Genomic DNA, 21,026 nt, shown 5'->3' with positions numbered 1-21,026 from the left:
CCAGCGACATGGGTCACCATCAGGGTTACAAGTACCCTTGACGCCACGCACGGACCTTCTAAGTATTGCTTTACCTTTGTGCAAAAGGTGAAGTGATTCGCATATGGTCTAGTAATTTTCAAACTGGGCCTAAGAAAAAGTTTAGTTTTTCCCCCTCCTCAAAATCCAGAAAAGCTTACAGCACCAGGTAAAACCACAGGCGAACAGCAGACCGTGCCGCCAACGTGGGAGCTCCTCTCCTTTCGTTCGTCGCCGTCGGCACACAAGCAAAGAGAAAGCGCTTCTTTTTCACAGTTCAAGGAGCCCCACCGTAAGGCGGGGCGTCAAAAAATTCATATCAACTCATAGTGGTCCTTTCCACGGAAATCTTTAGTAAAAGGCGAAAGATTTATACGATATGAAGAGAACCATGAGTGTTCTGCCGGTCTAGAACATGACTTCAGGTAGCCACCGCCAGCGACACGGGTCACCATCAGGGTTACAAGTACCCTTGACGCCACGCACGGACCTTCTAAGTACTGCTTTACCTTTGTGCAAAAGGTGAAGTGATTCGCATATGGTCTAGTAATTTTCAAACTGGGCCTAAGAAAAAGTTTAGTTTTTCCCCCTCCTCAAAATCCAGAAAAGCTTACAGCACCAGGTAAAACCACAGGCGAACAGCAGACCGTGCCGCCAACGTGGGAGCTCCTCTCCTTTCGTTCGTCGCCGTCGGCACACAAGCAAAGAGAAAGCGCTTCTTTTTCACAGTTCAAGGAGCCCCACCGTAAGGCGGGGCGTCAAAAAATTCATATCAACTCATAGTGGTCCTTTCCACGGAAATCTTTAGTAAAAGGCGAAAGATTTATACGATATGAAGAGAACCATGAGTGTTCTGCCGGTCTAGAACATGACTTCAGGTAGCCACCGCCAGCGACACGGGTCACCATCAGGGTTACAAGTACCCTTGACGCCACGCACGGACCTTCTAAGTACTGCTTTACCTTTGTGCAAAAGGTGAAGTGATTCGCATATGGTCTAGTAATTTTCAAACTGGGCCTAAGAAAAAGTTTAGTTTTTCCCCCTCCTCAAAATCCAGAAAAGCTTACAGCACCAGGTAAAACCACAGGCGAACAGCAGACCGTGCCGCCAACGTGGGAGCTCCTCTCCTTTCGTTCGTCGCCGTCGGCACACAAGCAAAGAGAAAGCGCTTCTTTTTCACAGTTCAAGGAGCCCCACCGTAAGGCGGGGCGTCAAAAAATTCATATCAACTCATAGTGGTCCTTTCCACGGAAATCTTTAGTAAAAGGCGAAAGATTTATACGATATGAAGAGAACCATGAGTGTTCTGCCGGTCTAGAACATGACTTCAGGTAGCCACCGCCAGCGACACGGGTCACCATCAGGGTTACAAGTACCCTTGACGCCACGCACGGACCTTCTAAGTACTGCTTTACCTTTGTGCAAAAGGTGAAGTGATTCGCATATGGTCTAGTAATTTTCAAACTGGGCCTAAGAAAAAGTTTAGTTTTTCCCCCTCCTCAAAATCCAGAAAAGCTTACAGCACCAGGTAAAACCACAGGCGAACAGCAGACCGTGCCGCCAACGTGGGAGCTCCTCTCCTTTCGTTCGTCGCTGTCGGCACACAAGCAAAGAGAAAGCGCTTCTTTTTCACAGTTCAAGGAGCCCCACCGTAAGGCGGGGCGTCAAAAAATTCATATCAACTCATAGTGGTCCTTTCCACGGAAATCTTTAGTAAAAGGCGAAAGATTTATACGACATGAAGAGAACCATGAGTGTTCTGCCGGTCTAGAACATGACTTCAGGTAGCCACCGCCAGCGACACGGGTCACCATCAGGGTTACAAGTACCCTTAACGCCACGCACGGACCTTCAAAGTACTGCTTTACCTTTGTGCAAAAGGTGAAGTGATACGCATATGGTCTAGTCATTTTCAAACTGGGCCTAAGAAAAAGTTTAGTTTTTCCCCCTCCTCAAAATCCAGAAAAGCTTACAGCACCAGGTAAAACCACAGGCGAACAGCAGACCGTGCCGCCAAGGTCGGAGCTCCTCCCCTTTCGTTCGTCGCTGTCGGCACACAAGCAAAGAGAAAGCACTTCTTTTTCACAAATCAAGGAGCCCCACCGTAGGACGGGGCGTCAAAAAATTCATATCAACTCATAGTTGTCCTTTCCACGGAAATCTTTAGTAAAAGGCGAAAGATTTATACGATATGAAGAGAACCATGAGTGTTCTGCCGGTCTAGAACATGACTTCAGGTAGCCACCGCCAACGACACGGGTCACCATCAGGGTTACAAGTACCCTTGACGCCACGCACGGACCTTCTAAGTACTGCTTTACCTTTGTGCAAAAGGTGAAGTGATTCGCATATGGTCTAGTAATTTTCAAACTGGGCCTAAGAAAAAGTTTAGTTTTTCCCCCTCCTCAAAATCCAGAAAAGCTTACAGCACCAGGTAAAACCACAGGCGAACAGCAGACCGTGCCGCCAACGTAGGAGCTCCTCTCCTTTCGTTCGTCGCTGTCGGCACACAAGCAAAGAGAAAGCGCTTCTTTTTCACAGATCAAGGAACCCCACCGTAAGGCGGGGCGTCAAAAAATTCATATCAACTCATAGTGGTCCTTTCCACGGAAATCTTTAGTAAAAGGCGAAAGATTTATACGATATGAAGAGAACCATGAGTGTTCTGCCGGTCTAGAACATGACTTCAGGTAGCCACCGCCAGCGACACGGGTCACCATCAGGGTTACAAGTACCCTTAACGCCACGCACGGACCTTCAAAGTACTGCTTTACCTTTGTGCAAAAGGTGAAGTGATACGTATATGGTCTAGTAATTTTCAAACTGGGTCTAAGAAAAAGTTTAGTTTTTCCCCCTCCTCAAAATCCAGAAAAGCTTACAGCACCAGGTAAAACCACAGGCGAACAGCAGACCGTGCCGCCAAGGTGGGAGCTCCTCCCCTTTCGTTCGTCGCCATCGGCACACAAGCAAAGAGAAAGCGCTTCTTTTTCACAAATCAAGGAGCCCCACCGTAAGGCAGGGCGTCAAAAAATTCATATCAACTCATAGTGGTCCTTTCCACGGAAATCTTTAGTAAAAGGCGAAAGATTTATACGATATGAAGAGAACCATGAGTGTTCTGCCGGTCTAGAACATGACTTCAGGTAGCCACCGCCAGCGACACGGGTCACCATCAGGGTTACAAGTACCCTTAACGCCACGCACGGACCTTCAAAGTACTGCTTTACCTTTGTGCAAAAGGTGAAGTGATACGCATATGGTCTAGTCATTTTCAAACTGGGCCTAAGAAAAAGTTTAGTTTTTCCCCCTCCTCAAAATCCAGAAAAGCTTACAGCACCAGGTAAAACCACAGGCGAACAGCAGACCGTGCCGCCAAGGTCGGAGCTCCTCCCCTTTCGTTCGTCGCTGTCGGCACACAAGCAAAGAGAAAGCACTTCTTTTTCACAAATCAAGGAGCCCCACCGTAGGACGGGGCGTCAAAAAATTCATATCAACTCATAGTTGTCCTTTCCACGGAAATCTTTAGTAAAAGGCGAAAGATTTATACGATATGAAGAGAACCATGAGTGTTCTGCCGGTCTAGAACATGACTTCAGGTAGCCACCGCCAACGACACGGGTCACCATCAGGGTTACAAGTACCCTTGACGCCACGCACGGACCTTCTAAGTACTGCTTTACCTTTGTGCAAAAGGTGAAGTGATTCGCATATGGTCTAGTAATTTTCAAACTGGGCCTAAGAAAAAGTTTAGTTTTTCCCCCTCCTCAAAATCCAGAAAAGCTTACAGCACCAGGTAAAACCACAGGCGAACAGCAGACCGTGCCGCCAACGTAGGAGCTCCTCTCCTTTCGTTCGTCGCTGTCGGCACACAAGCAAAGAGAAAGCGCTTCTTTTTCACAGATCAAGGAACCCCACCGTAAGGCGGGGCGTCAAAAAATTCATATCAACTCATAGTGGTCCTTTCCACGGAAATCTTTAGTAAAAGGCGAAAGATTTATACGATATGAAGAGAACCATGAGTGTTCTGCCGGTCTAGAACATGACTTCAGGTAGCCACCGCCAGCGACACGGGTCACCATCAGGGTTACAAGTACCCTTAACGCCACGCACGGACCTTCAAAGTACTGCTTTACCTTTGTGCAAAAGGTGAAGTGATACGTATATGGTCTAGTAATTTTCAAACTGGGTCTAAGAAAAAGTTTAGTTTTTCCCCCTCCTCAAAATCCAGAAAAGCTTACAGCACCAGGTAAAACCACAGGCGAACAGCAGACCGTGCCGCCAAGGTGGGAGCTCCTCCCCTTTCGTTCGTCGCCATCGGCACACAAGCAAAGAGAAAGCGCTTCTTTTTCACAAATCAAGGAGCCCCACCGTAAGGCAGGGCGTCAAAAAATTCATATCAACTCATAGTGGTCCTTTCCACGGAAATCTTTAGTAAAAGGCGAAAGATTTATACGATATGAAGAGAACCATGAGTGTTCTGCCGGTCTAGAACATGACTTCAGGTAGCCACCGCCAGCGACACGGGTCACCATCAGGGTTACAAGTACCCTTAACGCCACGCACGGACCTTCAAAGTACTGCTTTACCTTTGTGCAAAAGGTGAAGTGATACGCATATGGTCTAGTCATTTTCAAACTGGGCCTAAGAAAAAGTTTAGTTTTTCCCCCTCCTCAAAATCCAGAAAAGCTTACAGCACCAGGTAAAACCACAGGCGAACAGCAGTCCGTGCCACCAAGGTCGGAGCTCCTCCCCTTTCGTTCGTCGCTGTCGGCACACAAGCAAAGAGAAAGCGCTTCTTTTTCACAGATCAAGGAGCCCCACCGTAAGGCGGGGCGTCAAAAAATTCATATCAACTCATAGTGGTCCTTTCCACGGAAATCTTTAGTAAAAGGCGAAAGATTTATACGATATGAAGAGAACCATGAGTGTTCTGCCGGTCTAGAACATGACTTCAGGTAGCCACCGCCAGCGACACGGGTCACCATCAGGGTTACAAGTACCCTTGACGCCACGCACGGACCTTCTAAGTACTGCTTTACCTTTGTGCAAAAGGTGAAGTGATTCGCATATGGTCTAGTAATTTTCAAACTGGGCCTAAGAAAAAGTTTAGTTTTTCCCCCTCCTCAAAATCCAGAAAAGCTTACAGCACCAGGTAAAACCACAGGCGAACAGCAGACCGTGCCGCCAACGTGGGAGCTCCTCTCCTTTCGTTCGTCGCCGTCGGCACACAAGCAAAGAGAAAGCGCTTCTTTTTCACAGTTCAAGGAGCCCCACCGTAAGGCGGGGCGTCAAAAAATTCATATCAACTCATAGTGGTCCTTTCCACGGAAATCTTTAGTAAAAGGCGAAAGATTTATACGATATGAAGAGAACCATGAGTGTTCTGCCGGTCTAGAACATGACTTCAGGTAGCCACCGCCAGCGACACGGGTCACCATCAGGGTTACAAGTACCCTTGACGCCACGCACGGACCTTCTAAGTACTGCTTTACCTTTGTGCAAAAGGTGAAGTGATTCGCATATGGTCTAGTAATTTTCAAACTGGGCCTAAGAAAAAGTTTAGTTTTTCCCCCTCCTCAAAATCCAGAAAAGCTTACAGCACCAGGTAAAACCACAGGCGAACAGCAGACCGTGCCGCCAACGTGGGAGCTCCTCTCCTTTCGTTCGTCGCCGTCGGCACACAAGCAAAGAGAAAGCGCTTCTTTTTCACAGTTCAAGGAGCCCCACCGTAAGGCGGGGCGTCAAAAAATTCATATCAACTCATAGTGGTCCTTTCCACGGAAATCTTTAGTAAAAGGCGAAAGATTTATACGATATGAAGAGAACCATGAGTGTTCTGCCGGTCTAGAACATGACTTCAGGTAGCCACCGCCAGCGACACGGGTCACCATCAGGGTTACAAGTACCCTTGACGCCACGCACGGACCTTCTAAGTACTGCTTTACCTTTGTGCAAAAGGTGAAGTGATTCGCATATGGTCTAGTCATTTTCAAACTGGGCCTAAGAAAAAGTTTAGTTTTTCCCCCTCCTCAAAATCCAGAAAAGCTTACAGCACCAGGTAAAACCACAGGCGAACAGCAGACCGTGCCGCCAACGTGGGAGCTCCTCTCCTTTCGTTCGTCGCTGTCGGCACACAAGCAAAGAGAAAGCGCTTCTTTTTCACAGTTCAAGGAGCCCCACCGTAAGGCGGGGCGTCAAAAAATTCATATCAACTCATAGTGGTCCTTTCCACGGAAATCTTTAGTAAAAGGCGAAAGATTTATACGACATGAAGAGAACCATGAGTGTTCTGCCGGTCTAGAACATGACTTCAGGTAGCCACCGCCAGCGACACGGGTCACCATCAGGGTTACAAGTACCCTTAACGCCACGCACGGACCTTCAAAGTACTGCTTTACCTTTGTGCAAAAGGTGAAGTGATACGCATATGGTCTAGTCATTTTCAAACTGGGCCTAAGAAAAAGTTTAGTTTTTCCCCCTCCTCAAAATCCAGAAAAGCTTACAGCACCAGGTAAAACCACAGGCGAACAGCAGACCGTGCCGCCAAGGTCGGAGCTCCTCCCCTTTCGTTCGTCGCTGTCGGCACACAAGCAAAGAGAAAGCACTTCTTTTTCACAAATCAAGGAGCCCCACCGTAGGACGGGGCGTCAAAAAATTCATATCAACTCATAGTTGTCCTTTCCACGGAAATCTTTAGTAAAAGGCGAAAGATTTATACGATATGAAGAGAACCATGAGTGTTCTGCCGGTCTAGAACATGACTTCAGGTAGCCACCGCCAACGACACGGGTCACCATCAGGGTTACAAGTACCCTTGACGCCACGCACGGACCTTCTAAGTACTGCTTTACCTTTGTGCAAAAGGTGAAGTGATTCGCATATGGTCTAGTAATTTTCAAACTGGGCCTAAGAAAAAGTTTAGTTTTTCCCCCTCCTCAAAATCCAGAAAAGCTTACAGCACCAGGTAAAACCACAGGCGAACAGCAGACCGTGCCGCCAAGGTGGGAGCTTCTCCCCTTTCGTTCGTCGCCATCGGCACACAAGCAAAGAGAAAGCGCTTCTTTTTCACAAATCAAGGAGCCCCACCGTAAGGCAGGGCGTCAAAAAATTCATATCAACTCATAGTGGTCCTTTCCACGGAAATCTTTAGTAAAAGGCGAAAGATTTATACGATATGAAGAGAACCATGAGTGTTCTGCCGGTCTAGAACATGACTTCAGGTAGCCACCGCCAGCGACACGGGTCACCATCAGGGTTACAAGTACCCTTAACGCCACGCACGGACCTTCAAAGTACTGCTTTACCTTTGTGCAAAAGGTGAAGTGATACGCATATGGTCTAGTCATTTTCAAACTGGGCCTAAGAAAAAGTTTAGTTTTTCCCCCTCCTCAAAATCCAGAAAAGCTTACAGCACCAGGTAAAACCACAGGCGAACAGCAGACCGTGCCGCCAAGGTGGGAGCTCCTCCCCTTTCGTTCGTCGCTGTCGGCACACAAGCAAAGAGAAAGCGCTTCTTTTTCACAAATCAAGGAGCCCCACCGTAATGCGGGGCGTTAAAAAATTCATATCAACTCATAGTGGTCCTTTCCACGGAAATCTTTAGTAAAAGGCGAAAGATTTATACGATATGAAGAGAACCATGAGTGTTCTTCCGGTCTAGAACATGACTTCAGGTAGCCACCGCCAGCGACACGGGTCACCATCAGGGTTACAAGTACCCTTGACGCCACGCACGGACCTTCTAAGTACTGCTTTACCTTTGTGCAAAAGGTGAAGTGATTCGCATATGGTCTAGTCATTTTCAAACTGGGCCTAAGAAAAGGTGTAGTTTTTCCCCCTCCTCAAAATCCAGAAAAGCTTACAGCACCAGGTAAAACCACAGGCGAACAGCAGACCGTGCCGCCAACGTGGGAGCTCCTCTCCTTTCGTTCGTCGCCGTCGGCACACAAGCAAAGAGAAAGCGCTTCTTTTTCACAGTTCAAGGAGCCCCACCGTAAGGCGGGGCGTCAAAAAATTCATATCAACTCATAGTGGTCCTTTCCACGGAAATCTTTAGTAAAAGGCGAAAGATTTATACGATATGAAGAGAACCATGAGTGTTCTGCCGGTCTAGAACATGACTTCAGGTAGCCACCGCCAGCGACACGGGTCACCATCAGGGTTACAAGTACCCTTGACGCCACGCACGGACCTTCTAAGTACTGCTTTACCTTTGTGCAAAAGGTGAAGTGATTCGCATATGGTCTAGTAATTTTCAAACTGGGCCTAAGAAAAAGTTTAGTTTTTCCCCCTCCTCAAAATCCAGAAAAGCTTACAGCACCAGGTAAAACCACAGGCGAACAGCAGACCGTGCCGCCAACGTGGGAGCTCCTCTCCTTTCGTTCGTCGCTGTCGGCACACAAGCAAAGAGAAAGCGCTTCTTTTTCACAGTTCAAGGAGCCCCACCGTAAGGCGGGGCGTCAAAAAATTCATATCAACTCATAGTGGTCCTTTCCACGGAAATCTTTAGTAAAAGGCGAAAGATTTATACGATATGAAGAGAACCATGAGTGTTCTGCCGGTCTAGAACATGACTTCAGGTAGCCACCGCCAGCGACACGGGTCAACATCAGGGTTACAAGTACCCTTAACGCCACGCACGGACCTTCAAAGTACTGCTTTACCTTTGTGCAAAAGGTGAAGTGATACGCATATGGTCTAGTCATTTTCAAACTGGGCCTAAGAAAAAGTTTAGTTTTTCCCCCTCCTCAAAATCCAGAAAAGCTTACAGCACCAGGTAAAACCACAGGCGAACAGCAGACCGTGCCGCCAAGGTCGGAGCTCCTCCCCTTTCGTTCGTCGCTGTCGGCACACAAGCAAAGAGAAAGCGCTTCTTTTTCACAAATCAAGGAGCCCCACCGTAGGGCGGGGCGTCAAAAAATTCATATCAACTCATAGTGGTCCTTTCCACGGAAATCTTTAGTAAAAGGCGAAAGATTTTTACGATATGAAGAGAACCATGAGTGTTCTTCCGGTCTAGAACATGACTTCAGGTAGCCACCGCCAGCGACACGGGTCACCATCAGGGTTACAAGTACCCTTGACGCCACGCACGGACCTTCTAAGTACTGCTTTACCTTTGTGCAAAAGGTGAAGTGATTCGCATATGGTCTAGTAATTTTCAAACTGGGCCTAAGAAAAAGTTTAGTTTTTCCCCCTCCTCAAAATCCAAAAAAGCTTACAGCACCAGGTAAAACCACAGGCGAACAGCAGCCCGTGCCGCCAACGTGGGAGCTCCTCTCCTTTCGTTCGTCGCTGTCGGCACACAAGCAAAGAGAAAGCGCTTCTTTTTCACAGTTCAAGGAGCCCCACCGTAAGGCGGGGCGTCAAAAAATTCATATCAACTCATAGTGGTCCTTTCCACGGAAATCTTTAGTAAAAGGCGAAAGATTTATACGATATGAAGAGAACCATGAGTGTTCTGCCGGTCTAGAACATGACTTCAGGTAGCCACCGCCAGCGACACGGGTCACCATCAGGGTTACAAGTACCCTTGACGCCACGCACGGACCTTCTAAGTACTGCTTTACCTTTGTGCAAAAGGTGAAGTGATTCGCATATGGTCTAGTAATTTTCAAACTGGGCCTAAGAAAAAGTTTAGTTTTTCCCCCTCCTCAAAATCCAGAAAAGCTTACAGCACCAGGTAAAACCACAGGCGAACAGCAGACCGTGCCGCCAACGTGGGAGCTCCTCTCCTTTCGTTCGTCGCTGTCGGCACACAAGCAAAGAGAAAGCGCTTCTTTTTCACAGTTCAAGGAGCCCCACCGTAAGGCGGGGCGTCAAAAAATTCATATCAACTCATAGTGGTCCTTTCCACGGAAATCTTTAGTAAAAGGCGAAAGATTTATACGATATGAAGAGAACCATGAGTGTTCTGCCGGTCTAGAACATGACTTCAGGTAGCCACCGCCAGCGACACGGGTCACCATCAGGGTTACAAGTACCCTTAACGCCACGCACGGACCTTCAAAGTACTGCTTTACCTTTGTGCAAAAGGTGAAGTGATACGCATATGGTCTAGTCATTTTCAAACTGGGCCTAAGAAAAAGTTTAGTTTTTCCCCCTCCTCAAAATCCAGAAAAGCTTACAGCACCAGGTAAAACCACAGGCGAACAGCAGACCGTGCCGCCAAGGTCGGAGCTCCTCCCCTTTCGTTCGTCGCTGTCGGCACACAAGCAAAGAGAAAGCGCTTCTTTTTCACAAATCAAGGAGCCCCACCGTAGGGCGGGGCGTCAAAAAATTCATATCAACTCATAGTGGTCCTTTCCACGGAAATCTTTAGTAAAAGGCGAAAGATTTATACGATATGAAGAGAACCATGAGTGTTCTTCCGGTCTAGAACATGACTTCAGGTAGCCACCGCCAGCGACACGGGTCACCATCAGGGTTACAAGTACCCTTGACGCCACGCACGGACCTTCTAAGTACTGCTTTACCTTTGTGCAAAAGGTGAAGTGATTCGCATATGGTCTAGTAATTTTCAAACTGGGCCTAAGAAAAAGTTTAGTTTTTCCCCCTCCTCAAAATCCAGAAAAGCTTACAGCACCAGGTAAAACCACAGGCGAACAGCAGCCCGTGCCGCCAACGTGGGAGCTCCTCTCCTTTCGTTCGTCGCTGTCGGCACACAAGCAAAGAGAAAGCGCTTCTTTTTCACAGTTCAAGGAGCCCCACCGTAAGGCGGGGCGTCAAAAAATTCATATCAACTCATAGTGGTCCTTTCCACGGAAATCTTTAGTAAAAGGCGAAAGATTTATACGATATGAAGAGAACCATGAGTGTTCTGCCGGTCTAGAACATGACTTCAGGTAGCCACCGCCAGCGACACGGGTCACCATCAGGGTTACAAGTACCCTTGACGCCACGCACGGACCTTCTAAGTACTGCTTTACCTTTGTGCAAAAGGTGAAGTGATTCGCATATGGTCTAGTAATTTTCAAACTGGGCCTAAGAAAAAGTTTAGTTTTTCCCCCTCCTCAAAATCCAGAAAAGCTTACAGCACCAGGTAAAACCACAGGCGAACAGCAGACCGTGCCGCCAACGTGGGAGCTCCTCTCCTTTCGTTCGTCGCTGTCGGCACACAAGCAAAGAGAAAGCGCTTCTTTTTCACAGTTCAAGGAGCCCCACCGTAAGGCGGGGCGTCAAAAAATTCATATCAACTCATAGTGGTCCTTTCCACGGAAATCTTTAGTAAAAGGCGAAAGATTTATACGATATGAAGAGAACCATGAGTGTTCTGCCGGTCTAGAACATGACTTCAGGTAGCCACCGCCAGCGACACGGGTCACCATCAGGGTTACAAGTACCCTTAACGCCACGCACGGACCTTCAAAGTACTGCTTTACCTTTGTGCAAAAGGTGAAGTGATACGCATATGGTCTAGTCATTTTCAAACTGGGCCTAAGAAAAAGTTTAGTTTTTCCCCCTCCTCAAAATCCAGAAAAGCTTACAGCACCAGGTAAAACCACAGGCGAACAGCAGACCGTGCCGCCAAGGTCGGAGCTCCTCCCCTTTCGTTCGTCGCTGTCGGCACACAAGCAAAGAGAAAGCACTTCTTTTTCACAAATCAAGGAGCCCCACCGTAGGACGGGGCGTCAAAAAATTCATATCAACTCATAGTGGTCCTTTCCACGGAAATCTTTAGTAAAAGGCGAAAGATTTATACGATATGAAGAGAACCATGAGTGTTCTGCCGGTCTAGAACATGACTTCAGGTAGCCACCGCCAGCGACACGGGTCACCATCAGGGTTACAAGTACCCTTGACGCCACGCACGGACCTTCTAAGTACTGCTTTACCTTTGTGCAAAAGGTGAAGTGATTCGCATATGGTCTAGTAATTTTCAAACTGGGCCTAAGAAAAAGTTTAGTTTTTCCCCCTCCTCAAAATCCAGAAAAGCTTACAGCACCAGGTAAAACCACAGGCGAACAGCAGACCGTGCCGCCAAGGTCGGAGCTCCTCCCCTTTCGTTCGTCGCTGTCGGCACACAAGCAAAGAGAAAGCACTTCTTTTTCACAAATCAAGGAGCCCCACCGTAGGACGGGGCGTCAAAAAATTCATATCAACTCATAGTGGTCCTTTCCACGGAAATCTTTAGTAAAAGGCGAAAGATTTATACGATATGAAGAGAACCATGAGTGTTCTGCCGGTCTAGAACATGACTTCAGGTAGCCACCGCCAACGACACGGGTCACCATCAGGGTTACAAGTACCCTTGACGCCACGCACGGACCTTCTAAGTACTGCTTTACCTTTGTGCAAAAGGTGAAGTGATTCGCATATGGTCTAGTAATTTTCAAACTGGGCCTAAGAAAAAGTTTAGTTTTTCCCCCTCCTCAAAATCCAGAAAAGCTTACAGCACCAGGTAAAACCACAGGCGAACAGCAGACCGTGCCGCCAACGTAGGAGCTCCTCTCCTTTCGTTCGTCGCTGTCGGCACACAAGCAAAGAGAAAGCGCTTCTTTTTCACAGATCAAGGAACCCCACCGTAAGGCGGGGCGTCAAAAAATTCATATCAACTCATAGTGGTCCTTTCCACGGAAATCTTTAGTAAAAGGCGAAAGATTTATACGATATGAAGAGAACCATGAGTGTTCTGCCGGTCTAGAACATGACTTCAGGTAGCCACCGCCAGCGACACGGGTCAACATCAGGGTTACAAGTACCCTTAACGCCACGCACGGACCTTCAAAGTACTGCTTTACCTTTGTGCAAAAGGTGAAGTGATACGCATATGGTCTAGTCATTTTCAAACTGGGCCTAAGAAAAAGTTTAGTTTTTCCCCCTCCTCAAAATCCAGAAAAGCTTACAGCACCAGGTAAAACCACAGGCGAACAGCAGACCGTGCCGCCAAGGTCGGAGCTCCTCCCCTTTCGTTCGTCGCTGTCGGCACACAAGCAAAGAGAAAGCGCTTCTTTTTCACAAATCAAGGAGCCCCACCGTAGGGCGGGGCGTCAAAAAATTCATATCAACTCATAGTGGTCCTTTCCACGGAAATCTTTAGTAAAAGGCGAAAGATTTTTACGATATGAAGAGAACCATGAGTGTTCTTCCGGTCTAGAACATGACTTCAGGTAGCCACCGCCAGCGACACGGGTCACCATCAGGGTTACAAGTACCCTTGACGCCACGCACGGACCTTCTAAGTACTGCTTTACCTTTGTGCAAAAGGTGAAGTGATTCGCATATGGTCTAGTAATTTTCAAACTGGGCCTAAGAAAAAGTTTAGTTTTTCCCCCTCCTCAAAATCCAGAAAAGCTTACAGCACCAGGTAAAACCACAGGCGAACAGCAGCCCGTGCCGCCAACGTGGGAGCTCCTCTCCTTTCGTTCGTCGCTGTCGGCACACAAGCAAAGAGAAAGCGCTTCTTTTTCACAGTTCAAGGAGCCCCACCGTAAGGCGGGGCGTCAAAAAATTCATATCAACTCATAGTGGTCCTTTCCACGGAAATCTTTAGTAAAAGGCGAAAGATTTATACGATATGAAGAGAACCATGAGTGTTCTGCCGGTCTAGAACATGACTTCAGGTAGCCACCGCCAGCGACACGGGTCACCATCAGGGTTACAAGTACCCTTGACGCCACGCACGGACCTTCTAAGTACTGCTTTACCTTTGTGCAAAAGGTGAAGTGATTCGCATATGGTCTAGTAATTTTCAAACTGGGCCTAAGAAAAAGTTTAGTTTTTCCCCCTCCTCAAAATCCAGAAAAGCTTACAGCACCAGGTAAAACCACAGGCGAACAGCAGACCGTGCCGCCAACGTGGGAGCTCCTCTCCTTTCGTTCGTCGCTGTCGGCACACAAGCAAAGAGAAAGCGCTTCTTTTTCACAGTTCAAGGAGCCCCACCGTAAGGCGGGGCGTCAAAAAATTCATATCAACTCATAGTGGTCCTTTCCACGGAAATCTTTAGTAAAAGGCGAAAGATTTATACGATATGAAGAGAACCATGAGTGTTCTGCCGGTCTAGAACATGACTTCAGGTAGCCACCGCCAGCGACACGGGTCACCATCAGGGTTACAAGTACCCTTAACGCCACGCACGGACCTTCAAAGTACTGCTTTACCTTTGTGCAAAAGGTGAAGTGATACGCATATGGTCTAGTCATTTTCAAACTGGGCCTAAGAAAAAGTTTAGTTTTTCCCCCTCCTCAAAATCCAGAAAAGCTTACAGCACCAGGTAAAACCACAGGCGAACAGCAGACCGTGCCGCCAAGGTCGGAGCTCCTCCCCTTTCGTTCGTCGCTGTCGGCACACAAGCAAAGAGAAAGCGCTTCTTTTTCACAAATCAAGGAGCCCCACCGTAGGGCGGGGCGTCAAAAAATTCATATCAACTCATAGTGGTCCTTTCCACGGAAATCTTTAGTAAAAGGCGAAAGATTTATACGATATGAAGAGAACCATGAGTGTTCTTCCGGTCTAGAACATGACTTCAGGTAGCCACCGCCAGCGACACGGGTCACCATCAGGGTTACAAGTACCCTTGACGCCACGCACGGACCTTCTAAGTACTGCTTTACCTTTGTGCAAAAGGTGAAGTGATTCGCATATGGTCTAGTAATTTTCAAACTGGGCCTAAGAAAAAGTTTAGTTTTTCCCCCTCCTCAAAATCCAGAAAAGCTTACAGCAGCAGGTAAAACCACAGGCGAACAGCAGCCCGTGCCGCCAACGTGGGAGCTCCTCTCCTTTCGTTCGTCGCTGTCGGCACACAAGCAAAGAGAAAGCGCTTCTTTTTCACAGTTCAAGGAGCCCCACCGTAAGGCGGGGCATCAAAAAACTCATATCAACTCATAGTGGTCCTTTCCACGGAAATCTTTAGTAAAAGGCGAAAGATTTATACGATATGAAGAGAACCATGAGTGTTCTGCCGGTCTAGAACATGACTTCAGGTAGCCACCGCCAGCGACACGGGTCACCATCAGGGTTACAAGTACCCTTGACGCCACGCACGGACCTTCTAAGTACTGCTTTACCTTTGTGCAAAAGGTGAAGTGATTCGCATATGGTCTAGTAATTTTCAAACTGGGCCTAAGGAAAAGTTTAGTTTTTCCCCCTCCTCAAAATCCAGAAAAGCTTACAGCACCAGGTAAAACCACAGGCGAACAGCAGACCGTGCCGCCAACGTGGGAGCTCCTCTCCTTTCGTTCGTCGCTGTCGGCACACAAGCAAAGAGAAAGCGCTTCTTTTTCACAGTTCAAGGAGCCCCACCGTAAGGCGGGGCGTCAAAAAATTCATATCAACTCATAGTGGTCCTTTCCACGGAAATCTTTAGTAAAAGGCGAAAGATTTATACGATATGAAGAGAACCATGAGTGTTCTGCCGGTCTAGAACATGACTTCAGGTAGCCACCGCCAGCGACACGGGTCACCATCAGGGTTACAAGTACCCTTAACGCCACGCACGGACCTTCAAAGTACTGCTTTACCTTTGTGCAAAAGGTGAAGTGATACGCATATGGTCTAGTCATTTTCAAACTGGGCCTAAGAAAAAGTTTAGTTTTTCCCCCTCCTCAAAATCCAGAAAAGCTTACAGCACCAGGTAAAACCACAGGCGAACAGCAGACCGTGCCGCCAAGGTCGGAGCTCCTCCCCTTTCGTTCGTCGCTGTCGGCACACAAGCAAAGAGAAAGCACTTCTTTTTCACAAATCAAGGAGCCCCACCGTAGGACGGGGCGTCAAAAAATTCATATCAACTCATAGTGGTCCTTTCCACGGAAATCTTTAGTAAAAGGCGAAAGATTTATACGATATGAAGAGAACCATGAGTGTTCTGCCGGTCTAGAACATGACTTCAGGTAGCCACCGCCAGCGACACGGGTCACCATCAGGGTTACAAGTACCCTTGACGCCACGCACGGACCTTCTAAGTACTGCTTTACCTTTGTGCAAAAGGTGAAGTGATTCGCATATGGTCTAGTAATTTTCAAACTGGGCCTAAGAAAAAGTTTAGTTTTTCCCCCTCCTCAAAATCCAGAAAAGCTTACAGCACCAGGTAAAACCACAGGCGAACAGCAGACCGTGCCGCCAAGGTCGGAGCTCCTCCCCTTTCGTTCGTCGCTGTCGGCACACAAGCAAAGAGAAAGCACTTCTTTTTCACAAATCAAGGAGCCCCACCGTAGGACGGGGCGTCAAAAAATTCATATCAACTCATAGTGGTCCTTTCCACGGAAATCTTTAGTAAAAGGCGAAAGATTTATACGATATGAAGAGAACCATGAGTGTTCTGCCGGTCTAGAACATGACTTCAGGTAGCCACCGCCAACGACACGGGTCACCATCAGGGTTACAAGTACCCTTGACGCCACGCACGGACCTTCTAAGTACTGCTTTACCTTTGTGCAAAAGGTGAAGTGATTCGCATATGGTCTAGTAATTTTCAAACTGGGCCTAAGAAAAAGTTTAGTTTTTCCCCCTCCTCAAAATCCAGAAAAGCTTACAGCACCAGGTAAAACCACAGGCGAACAGCAGACCGTGCCGCCAACGTAGGAGCTCCTCTCCTTTCGTTCGTCGCTGTCGGCACACAAGCAAAGAGAAAGCGCTTCTTTTTCACAGATCAAGGAACCCCACCGTAAGGCGGGGCGTCAAAAAATTCATATCAACTCATAGTGGTCCTTTCCACGGAAATCTTTAGTAAAAGGCGAAAGATTTATACGATATGAAGAGAACCATGAGTGTTCTGCCGGTCTAGAACATGACTTCAGGTAGCCACCGCCAGCGACACGGGTCACCATCAGGGTTACAAGTACCCTTAACGCCACGCACGGACCTTCAAAGTACTGCTTTACCTTTGTGCAAAAGGTGAAGTGATACGTATATGGTCTAGTAATTTTCAAACTGGGTCTAAGAAAAAGTTTAGTTTTTCCCCCTCCTCAAAATCCAGAAAAGCTTACAGCACCAGGTAAAACCACAGGCGAACAGCAGACCGTGCCGCCAAGGTGGGAGCTCCTCCCCTTTCGTTCGTCGCCATCGGCACACAAGCAAAGAGAAAGCGCTTCTTTTTCACAAATCAAGGAGCCCCACCGTAAGGCGGGGCGTCAAAAAATTCATATCAACTCATAGTGGTCCTTTCCACGGAAATCTTTAGTAAAAGGCGAAAGATTTATACGATATGAAGAGAACCATGAGTGTTCTGCCGGTCTAGAACATGACTTCAGGTAGCCACCGCCAGCGACACGGGTCACCATCAGGGTTACAAGTACCCTTAACGCCACGCACGGACCTTCAAAGTACTGCTTTACCTTTGTGCAAAAGGTGAAGTGATTCGCATATGGTCTAGTAATTTTCAAACTGGGCCTAAGAAAAAGTTTAGTTTTTCCCCCTCCTCAAAATCCAGAAAAGCTTACAGCACCAGGTAAAACCACAGGCGAACAGCAGACCGTGCCGCCAACGTGGGAGCTCCTCTCCTTTCGTTCGTCGCTGTCGGCACACAAGCAAAGAGAAAGCGCTTCTTTTTCACAGATCAAGGAGCCCCACCGTAAGGCGGGGCGTCAAAAAATTCATATCAACTCATAGTGGTCCTTTCCACGGAAATCTTTAGTAAAAGGCGAAAGATTTATGCGATATGAAGAGAACCATGAGTGTTCTGCCGGTTTAGAACATGACTTCAGGTAGCCACCGCCAGCGACACGGGTCACCATCAGGGTTACAAGTACCCTTAACGCCACGCACGGACCTTCAAAGTACTGCTTTACCTTTGTGCAAAAGGTGAAGTGATACGCATATGGTCTAGTCATTTTCAAACTGGGCCTAAGAAAAAGTTTAGTTTTTCCCCCTCCTCAAAATCCAGAAAAGCTTACAGCACCAGGTAAAACCACAGGCGAACAGCAGACCGTGCCGCCAACGTGGGACCTCCTCTCCTTTCGTTCGTCGCTGTCGGCACACAAGCAAAGAGAAAGCGCTTCTTTTTCACAGATCAAGGAGCCCCACCGTAAGGCGGGGCGTCAAAAAATTCATATCAACTCATAGTGGTCCTTTCCACGGAAATCTTTAGTAAAAGGCGAAAGATTTATACGATATGAAGAGAACCATGAGTGTTCTGCCGGTCTAGAACATGACTTCAGGTAGCCACCGCCAGCGACACGGGTCACCATCAGGGTTACAAGTACCCTTAACGCCACGCACGGACCTTCAAAGTACTGCTTTACCTTTGTGCAAAAGGTGAAGTGATACGCTTATGGTCTAGTCATTTTCAAACTGGGCCTAAGAAAAAGTTTAGTTTTTCCCCCTCCTCAAAATCCAGAAAAGCTTACAGCACCAGGTAAAACCACAGGCAAACAGCAGACCGTGCCGCCAACGTGGGAGCTCCTCTCCTTTCGTTCGTCGCTGTCGGCACACAAGCAAAGAGAAAGCGCTTCTTTTTCACAGATCAAGGAGCCCCACCGTAAGGCGGGGCGTCAAAAAATTCATATCAACTCATAGTGGTCCTTTCCACGGAAATCTTTAGTAAAAGGCGAAAGATTTATACGATATGAAGAGAACCATGAGTGTTCTGCCGGTCTAGAACAAGACTTCAGGTAGCCACCGCCAGCGACACGGGTCACCATCAGGGTTACAAGTACCCTTGACGCCACGCACGGACCTTCTAAGTACTGCTTTACCTTTGTGCAAAAGGTGAAGTGATTCGCATATGGTCTAGTAATTTTCAAACTGGGCCTAAGAAAAAGTTTAGTTTTTCCCCCTCCTCAAAATCCAGAAAAGCTTACAGCACCAGGTAAAACCACAGGCGAACAGCAGACCGTGCCGCCAAGGTCGGAGCTCCTCCCCTTTCGTTCGTCGCTGTCGGCACACAAGCAAAGAGAAAGCACTTCTTTTTCACAAATCAAGGAGCCCCACCGTAGGACGGGGCGTCAAAAAATTCATATCAACTCATAGTGGTCCTTTCCACGGAAATCTTTAGTAAAAGGCGAAAGATTTATACGATATGAAGAGAACCATGAGTGTTCTGCCGGTCTAGAACATGACTTCAGGTAGCCACCGCCAACGACACGGGTCACCATCAGGGTTACAAGTACCCTTGACGCCACGCACGGACCTTCTAAGTACTGCTTTACCTTTGTGCAAAAGGTGAAGTGATTCGCATATGGTCTAGTAATTTTCAAACTGGGCCTAAGAAAAAGTTTAGTTTTTCCCCCTCCTCAAAATCCAGAAAAGCTTACAGCACCAGGTAAAACCACAGGCGAACAGCAGACCGTGCCGCCAACGTAGGAGCTCCTCTCCTTTCGTTCGTCGCTGTCGGCACACAAGCAAAGAGAAAGCGCTTCTTTTTCACAGATCAAGGAACCCCACCGTAAGGCGGGGCGTCAAAAAATTCATATCAACTCATAGTGGTCCTTTCCACGGAAATCTTTAGTAAAAGGCGAAAGATTTATACGATATGAAGAGAACCATGAGTGTTCTGCCGGTCTAGAACATGACTTCAGGTAGCCACCGCCAGCGACACGGGTCACCATCAGGGTTACAAGTACCCTTAACGCCACGCACGGACCTTCAAAGTACTGCTTTACCTTTGTGCAAAAGGTGAAGTGATACGTATATGGTCTAGTAATTTTCAAACTGGGTCTAAGAAAAAGTTTAGTTTTTCCCCCTCCTCAAAATCCAGAAAAGCTTACAGCACCAGGTAAAACCACAGGCGAACAGCAGACCGTGCCGCCAAGGTGGGAGCTCCTCCCCTTTCGTTCGTCGCCATCGGCACACAAGCAAAGAGAAAGCGTTTCTTTTTCACAAATCAAGGAGCCCCACCGTAAGGCGGGGCGTCAAAAAATTCATATCAACTCATAGTGGTCCTTTCCACGGAAATCTTTAGTAAAAGGCGAAAGATTTATACGATATGAAGAGAACCATGAGTGTTCTGCCGGTCTAGAACATGACTTCAGCTAGCCACCGCCAGCGACACGGGTCACCATCAGGGTTACAAGTACCCTTAACGCCAAGCACGGACCTTCAAAGTACTGCTTTACCTTTGTGCAAAAGGTGAAGTGATACGCATATGGTCTAGTCATTTTCAAACTGGGCCTAAGAAAAAGTTTAGTTTTTCCCCCTCCTCAAAATCCAGAAAAGCTTACAGCACCAGGTAAAACCACAGGCGAACAGCAGTCCGTGCCGCCAAGGTCGGAGCTCCTCCTCTTTCGTTCGTCGCTGTCGGCACACAAGCAAAGAGAAAGCGCTTCTTTTTCACAGATCAAGGAGCCCCACCGTAAGGCGGGGCGTCAAAAAATTCATATCAACTCATAGTGGTCCTTTCCACGGAAATCTTTAGTAAAAGGCGAAAGATTTATACGATATGAAGAGAACCATGAGTGTTCTGCCGGTCTAGAACATGACTTCAGGTAGCCACCGCCAGCGACACGGGTCACCATCAGGGTTACAAGTACCCTTGACGCCACGCACGGACCTTCTAAGTATTGCTTTACCTTTGTGCAAAAGGTGAAGTGATTCGCATATGGTCTAGTAATTTTCAAACTGGGCCTAAGAAAAAGTTTAGTTTTTCCCCCTCCTCAAAATCCAGAAAAGCTTACAGCACCAGGTAAAACCACAGGCGAACAGCAGACCGTGCCGCCAACGTGGGAGCTCCTCTCCTTTCGTTCGTCGCTGTCGGCACACAAGCAAAGAGAAAGCGCTTCTTTTTCACAGATCAAGGAGCCCCACCGTAAGGCGGGGCGTCAAAAAATTCATATCAACTCATAGTGGTCCTTTCCACGGAAATCTTTAGTAAAAGGCGAAAGATTTATGCGATATGAAGAGAACCATGAGTGTTCTGCCGGTTTAGAACATGACTTCAGGTAGCCACCGCCAGCGACACGGGTCACCATCAGGGTTACAAGTACCCTTAACGCCACGCACGGACCTTCAAAGTACTGCTTTACCTTTGTGCAAAAGGTGAAGTGATACGCATATGGTCTAGTCATTTTCAAACTGGGCCTAAGAAAAAGTTTAGTTTTTCCCCCTCCTCAAAATCCAGAAAAGCTTACAGCACCAGG

General features: G+C 47.7%; 46 non-coding genes across 46 annotated transcripts; all 46 read right to left on the bottom strand.

The window, feature by feature from the left end:
* Positions 1–301: 301 nt before the first annotated feature.
* Positions 302–417, bottom strand: LOC134062724 (U5 spliceosomal RNA). Its single transcript, XR_009935509.1, has one exon. It is a non-coding gene; the product is annotated as a U5 spliceosomal RNA (small nuclear RNA).
* A 337-nt stretch (positions 418–754) lies between these two features.
* On the bottom strand, positions 755–870 carry LOC134062723 (U5 spliceosomal RNA). The gene has a single exon (XR_009935508.1). It is a non-coding gene; the product is annotated as a U5 spliceosomal RNA (small nuclear RNA).
* A 337-nt stretch (positions 871–1,207) lies between these two features.
* Positions 1,208–1,323, bottom strand: LOC134062722 (U5 spliceosomal RNA). Its single transcript, XR_009935507.1, has one exon. It is a non-coding gene; the product is annotated as a U5 spliceosomal RNA (small nuclear RNA).
* A 337-nt stretch (positions 1,324–1,660) lies between these two features.
* LOC134062836 (U5 spliceosomal RNA) lies at positions 1,661–1,776 on the bottom strand. Its single transcript, XR_009935620.1, has one exon. It is a non-coding gene; the product is annotated as a U5 spliceosomal RNA (small nuclear RNA).
* A 337-nt stretch (positions 1,777–2,113) lies between these two features.
* Positions 2,114–2,229, bottom strand: LOC134062866 (U5 spliceosomal RNA). Its single transcript, XR_009935648.1, has one exon. It is a non-coding gene; the product is annotated as a U5 spliceosomal RNA (small nuclear RNA).
* A 338-nt stretch (positions 2,230–2,567) lies between these two features.
* LOC134062821 (U5 spliceosomal RNA) lies at positions 2,568–2,682 on the bottom strand. The gene has a single exon (XR_009935606.1). It is a non-coding gene; the product is annotated as a U5 spliceosomal RNA (small nuclear RNA).
* A 337-nt stretch (positions 2,683–3,019) lies between these two features.
* On the bottom strand, positions 3,020–3,135 carry LOC134062827 (U5 spliceosomal RNA). Its single transcript, XR_009935612.1, has one exon. It is a non-coding gene; the product is annotated as a U5 spliceosomal RNA (small nuclear RNA).
* A 337-nt stretch (positions 3,136–3,472) lies between these two features.
* On the bottom strand, positions 3,473–3,588 carry LOC134062865 (U5 spliceosomal RNA). The gene has a single exon (XR_009935647.1). It is a non-coding gene; the product is annotated as a U5 spliceosomal RNA (small nuclear RNA).
* A 338-nt stretch (positions 3,589–3,926) lies between these two features.
* LOC134062819 (U5 spliceosomal RNA) lies at positions 3,927–4,041 on the bottom strand. The gene has a single exon (XR_009935604.1). It is a non-coding gene; the product is annotated as a U5 spliceosomal RNA (small nuclear RNA).
* A 337-nt stretch (positions 4,042–4,378) lies between these two features.
* On the bottom strand, positions 4,379–4,494 carry LOC134062826 (U5 spliceosomal RNA). Its single transcript, XR_009935611.1, has one exon. It is a non-coding gene; the product is annotated as a U5 spliceosomal RNA (small nuclear RNA).
* Positions 4,495–4,831: 337 nt separating this feature from the next.
* LOC134062721 (U5 spliceosomal RNA) lies at positions 4,832–4,947 on the bottom strand. The gene has a single exon (XR_009935506.1). It is a non-coding gene; the product is annotated as a U5 spliceosomal RNA (small nuclear RNA).
* A 337-nt stretch (positions 4,948–5,284) lies between these two features.
* LOC134062719 (U5 spliceosomal RNA) lies at positions 5,285–5,400 on the bottom strand. Its single transcript, XR_009935504.1, has one exon. It is a non-coding gene; the product is annotated as a U5 spliceosomal RNA (small nuclear RNA).
* Positions 5,401–5,737: 337 nt separating this feature from the next.
* Positions 5,738–5,853, bottom strand: LOC134062718 (U5 spliceosomal RNA). Its single transcript, XR_009935503.1, has one exon. It is a non-coding gene; the product is annotated as a U5 spliceosomal RNA (small nuclear RNA).
* Positions 5,854–6,190: 337 nt separating this feature from the next.
* Positions 6,191–6,306, bottom strand: LOC134062835 (U5 spliceosomal RNA). The gene has a single exon (XR_009935619.1). It is a non-coding gene; the product is annotated as a U5 spliceosomal RNA (small nuclear RNA).
* A 337-nt stretch (positions 6,307–6,643) lies between these two features.
* On the bottom strand, positions 6,644–6,759 carry LOC134062864 (U5 spliceosomal RNA). Its single transcript, XR_009935646.1, has one exon. It is a non-coding gene; the product is annotated as a U5 spliceosomal RNA (small nuclear RNA).
* A 337-nt stretch (positions 6,760–7,096) lies between these two features.
* On the bottom strand, positions 7,097–7,212 carry LOC134062825 (U5 spliceosomal RNA). Its single transcript, XR_009935610.1, has one exon. It is a non-coding gene; the product is annotated as a U5 spliceosomal RNA (small nuclear RNA).
* Positions 7,213–7,549: 337 nt separating this feature from the next.
* Positions 7,550–7,665, bottom strand: LOC134062834 (U5 spliceosomal RNA). The gene has a single exon (XR_009935618.1). It is a non-coding gene; the product is annotated as a U5 spliceosomal RNA (small nuclear RNA).
* A 337-nt stretch (positions 7,666–8,002) lies between these two features.
* LOC134062717 (U5 spliceosomal RNA) lies at positions 8,003–8,118 on the bottom strand. Its single transcript, XR_009935502.1, has one exon. It is a non-coding gene; the product is annotated as a U5 spliceosomal RNA (small nuclear RNA).
* A 337-nt stretch (positions 8,119–8,455) lies between these two features.
* LOC134062716 (U5 spliceosomal RNA) lies at positions 8,456–8,571 on the bottom strand. Its single transcript, XR_009935501.1, has one exon. It is a non-coding gene; the product is annotated as a U5 spliceosomal RNA (small nuclear RNA).
* A 337-nt stretch (positions 8,572–8,908) lies between these two features.
* LOC134062847 (U5 spliceosomal RNA) lies at positions 8,909–9,024 on the bottom strand. The gene has a single exon (XR_009935630.1). It is a non-coding gene; the product is annotated as a U5 spliceosomal RNA (small nuclear RNA).
* Positions 9,025–9,361: 337 nt separating this feature from the next.
* On the bottom strand, positions 9,362–9,477 carry LOC134062715 (U5 spliceosomal RNA). Its single transcript, XR_009935500.1, has one exon. It is a non-coding gene; the product is annotated as a U5 spliceosomal RNA (small nuclear RNA).
* A 337-nt stretch (positions 9,478–9,814) lies between these two features.
* On the bottom strand, positions 9,815–9,930 carry LOC134062714 (U5 spliceosomal RNA). Its single transcript, XR_009935499.1, has one exon. It is a non-coding gene; the product is annotated as a U5 spliceosomal RNA (small nuclear RNA).
* A 337-nt stretch (positions 9,931–10,267) lies between these two features.
* On the bottom strand, positions 10,268–10,383 carry LOC134062795 (U5 spliceosomal RNA). The gene has a single exon (XR_009935580.1). It is a non-coding gene; the product is annotated as a U5 spliceosomal RNA (small nuclear RNA).
* A 337-nt stretch (positions 10,384–10,720) lies between these two features.
* On the bottom strand, positions 10,721–10,836 carry LOC134062713 (U5 spliceosomal RNA). Its single transcript, XR_009935498.1, has one exon. It is a non-coding gene; the product is annotated as a U5 spliceosomal RNA (small nuclear RNA).
* A 337-nt stretch (positions 10,837–11,173) lies between these two features.
* Positions 11,174–11,289, bottom strand: LOC134062712 (U5 spliceosomal RNA). The gene has a single exon (XR_009935497.1). It is a non-coding gene; the product is annotated as a U5 spliceosomal RNA (small nuclear RNA).
* A 337-nt stretch (positions 11,290–11,626) lies between these two features.
* On the bottom strand, positions 11,627–11,742 carry LOC134062778 (U5 spliceosomal RNA). The gene has a single exon (XR_009935563.1). It is a non-coding gene; the product is annotated as a U5 spliceosomal RNA (small nuclear RNA).
* Positions 11,743–12,079: 337 nt separating this feature from the next.
* Positions 12,080–12,195, bottom strand: LOC134062777 (U5 spliceosomal RNA). Its single transcript, XR_009935562.1, has one exon. It is a non-coding gene; the product is annotated as a U5 spliceosomal RNA (small nuclear RNA).
* Positions 12,196–12,533: 338 nt separating this feature from the next.
* Positions 12,534–12,648, bottom strand: LOC134062818 (U5 spliceosomal RNA). Its single transcript, XR_009935603.1, has one exon. It is a non-coding gene; the product is annotated as a U5 spliceosomal RNA (small nuclear RNA).
* A 337-nt stretch (positions 12,649–12,985) lies between these two features.
* On the bottom strand, positions 12,986–13,101 carry LOC134062846 (U5 spliceosomal RNA). Its single transcript, XR_009935629.1, has one exon. It is a non-coding gene; the product is annotated as a U5 spliceosomal RNA (small nuclear RNA).
* Positions 13,102–13,438: 337 nt separating this feature from the next.
* On the bottom strand, positions 13,439–13,554 carry LOC134062711 (U5 spliceosomal RNA). Its single transcript, XR_009935496.1, has one exon. It is a non-coding gene; the product is annotated as a U5 spliceosomal RNA (small nuclear RNA).
* Positions 13,555–13,891: 337 nt separating this feature from the next.
* LOC134062710 (U5 spliceosomal RNA) lies at positions 13,892–14,007 on the bottom strand. The gene has a single exon (XR_009935495.1). It is a non-coding gene; the product is annotated as a U5 spliceosomal RNA (small nuclear RNA).
* Positions 14,008–14,344: 337 nt separating this feature from the next.
* On the bottom strand, positions 14,345–14,460 carry LOC134062794 (U5 spliceosomal RNA). Its single transcript, XR_009935579.1, has one exon. It is a non-coding gene; the product is annotated as a U5 spliceosomal RNA (small nuclear RNA).
* Positions 14,461–14,797: 337 nt separating this feature from the next.
* Positions 14,798–14,913, bottom strand: LOC134062838 (U5 spliceosomal RNA). Its single transcript, XR_009935622.1, has one exon. It is a non-coding gene; the product is annotated as a U5 spliceosomal RNA (small nuclear RNA).
* Positions 14,914–15,250: 337 nt separating this feature from the next.
* LOC134062708 (U5 spliceosomal RNA) lies at positions 15,251–15,366 on the bottom strand. Its single transcript, XR_009935493.1, has one exon. It is a non-coding gene; the product is annotated as a U5 spliceosomal RNA (small nuclear RNA).
* A 337-nt stretch (positions 15,367–15,703) lies between these two features.
* Positions 15,704–15,819, bottom strand: LOC134062775 (U5 spliceosomal RNA). The gene has a single exon (XR_009935560.1). It is a non-coding gene; the product is annotated as a U5 spliceosomal RNA (small nuclear RNA).
* Positions 15,820–16,156: 337 nt separating this feature from the next.
* LOC134062774 (U5 spliceosomal RNA) lies at positions 16,157–16,272 on the bottom strand. The gene has a single exon (XR_009935559.1). It is a non-coding gene; the product is annotated as a U5 spliceosomal RNA (small nuclear RNA).
* Positions 16,273–16,610: 338 nt separating this feature from the next.
* LOC134062817 (U5 spliceosomal RNA) lies at positions 16,611–16,725 on the bottom strand. Its single transcript, XR_009935602.1, has one exon. It is a non-coding gene; the product is annotated as a U5 spliceosomal RNA (small nuclear RNA).
* Positions 16,726–17,062: 337 nt separating this feature from the next.
* LOC134062707 (U5 spliceosomal RNA) lies at positions 17,063–17,178 on the bottom strand. The gene has a single exon (XR_009935492.1). It is a non-coding gene; the product is annotated as a U5 spliceosomal RNA (small nuclear RNA).
* A 337-nt stretch (positions 17,179–17,515) lies between these two features.
* On the bottom strand, positions 17,516–17,631 carry LOC134062783 (U5 spliceosomal RNA). Its single transcript, XR_009935568.1, has one exon. It is a non-coding gene; the product is annotated as a U5 spliceosomal RNA (small nuclear RNA).
* Positions 17,632–17,968: 337 nt separating this feature from the next.
* Positions 17,969–18,084, bottom strand: LOC134062706 (U5 spliceosomal RNA). The gene has a single exon (XR_009935491.1). It is a non-coding gene; the product is annotated as a U5 spliceosomal RNA (small nuclear RNA).
* A 337-nt stretch (positions 18,085–18,421) lies between these two features.
* LOC134062705 (U5 spliceosomal RNA) lies at positions 18,422–18,537 on the bottom strand. The gene has a single exon (XR_009935490.1). It is a non-coding gene; the product is annotated as a U5 spliceosomal RNA (small nuclear RNA).
* Positions 18,538–18,874: 337 nt separating this feature from the next.
* LOC134062773 (U5 spliceosomal RNA) lies at positions 18,875–18,990 on the bottom strand. Its single transcript, XR_009935558.1, has one exon. It is a non-coding gene; the product is annotated as a U5 spliceosomal RNA (small nuclear RNA).
* Positions 18,991–19,328: 338 nt separating this feature from the next.
* Positions 19,329–19,443, bottom strand: LOC134062816 (U5 spliceosomal RNA). The gene has a single exon (XR_009935601.1). It is a non-coding gene; the product is annotated as a U5 spliceosomal RNA (small nuclear RNA).
* Positions 19,444–19,780: 337 nt separating this feature from the next.
* On the bottom strand, positions 19,781–19,896 carry LOC134062704 (U5 spliceosomal RNA). The gene has a single exon (XR_009935489.1). It is a non-coding gene; the product is annotated as a U5 spliceosomal RNA (small nuclear RNA).
* A 337-nt stretch (positions 19,897–20,233) lies between these two features.
* Positions 20,234–20,349, bottom strand: LOC134063420 (U5 spliceosomal RNA). The gene has a single exon (XR_009936177.1). It is a non-coding gene; the product is annotated as a U5 spliceosomal RNA (small nuclear RNA).
* Positions 20,350–20,686: 337 nt separating this feature from the next.
* LOC134062782 (U5 spliceosomal RNA) lies at positions 20,687–20,802 on the bottom strand. The gene has a single exon (XR_009935567.1). It is a non-coding gene; the product is annotated as a U5 spliceosomal RNA (small nuclear RNA).
* Positions 20,803–21,026: the final 224 nt, after the last annotated feature.

This window comes from Sardina pilchardus, chromosome 17 (genome assembly GCF_963854185.1).
Source record: "Sardina pilchardus chromosome 17, fSarPil1.1, whole genome shotgun sequence".
NCBI lineage: Eukaryota > Metazoa > Chordata > Actinopteri > Clupeiformes > Clupeidae > Sardina > Sardina pilchardus.
Note: the sequence above shows the minus strand (reverse complement) of the source record. Positions and strands in the feature narration are given on the sequence as shown.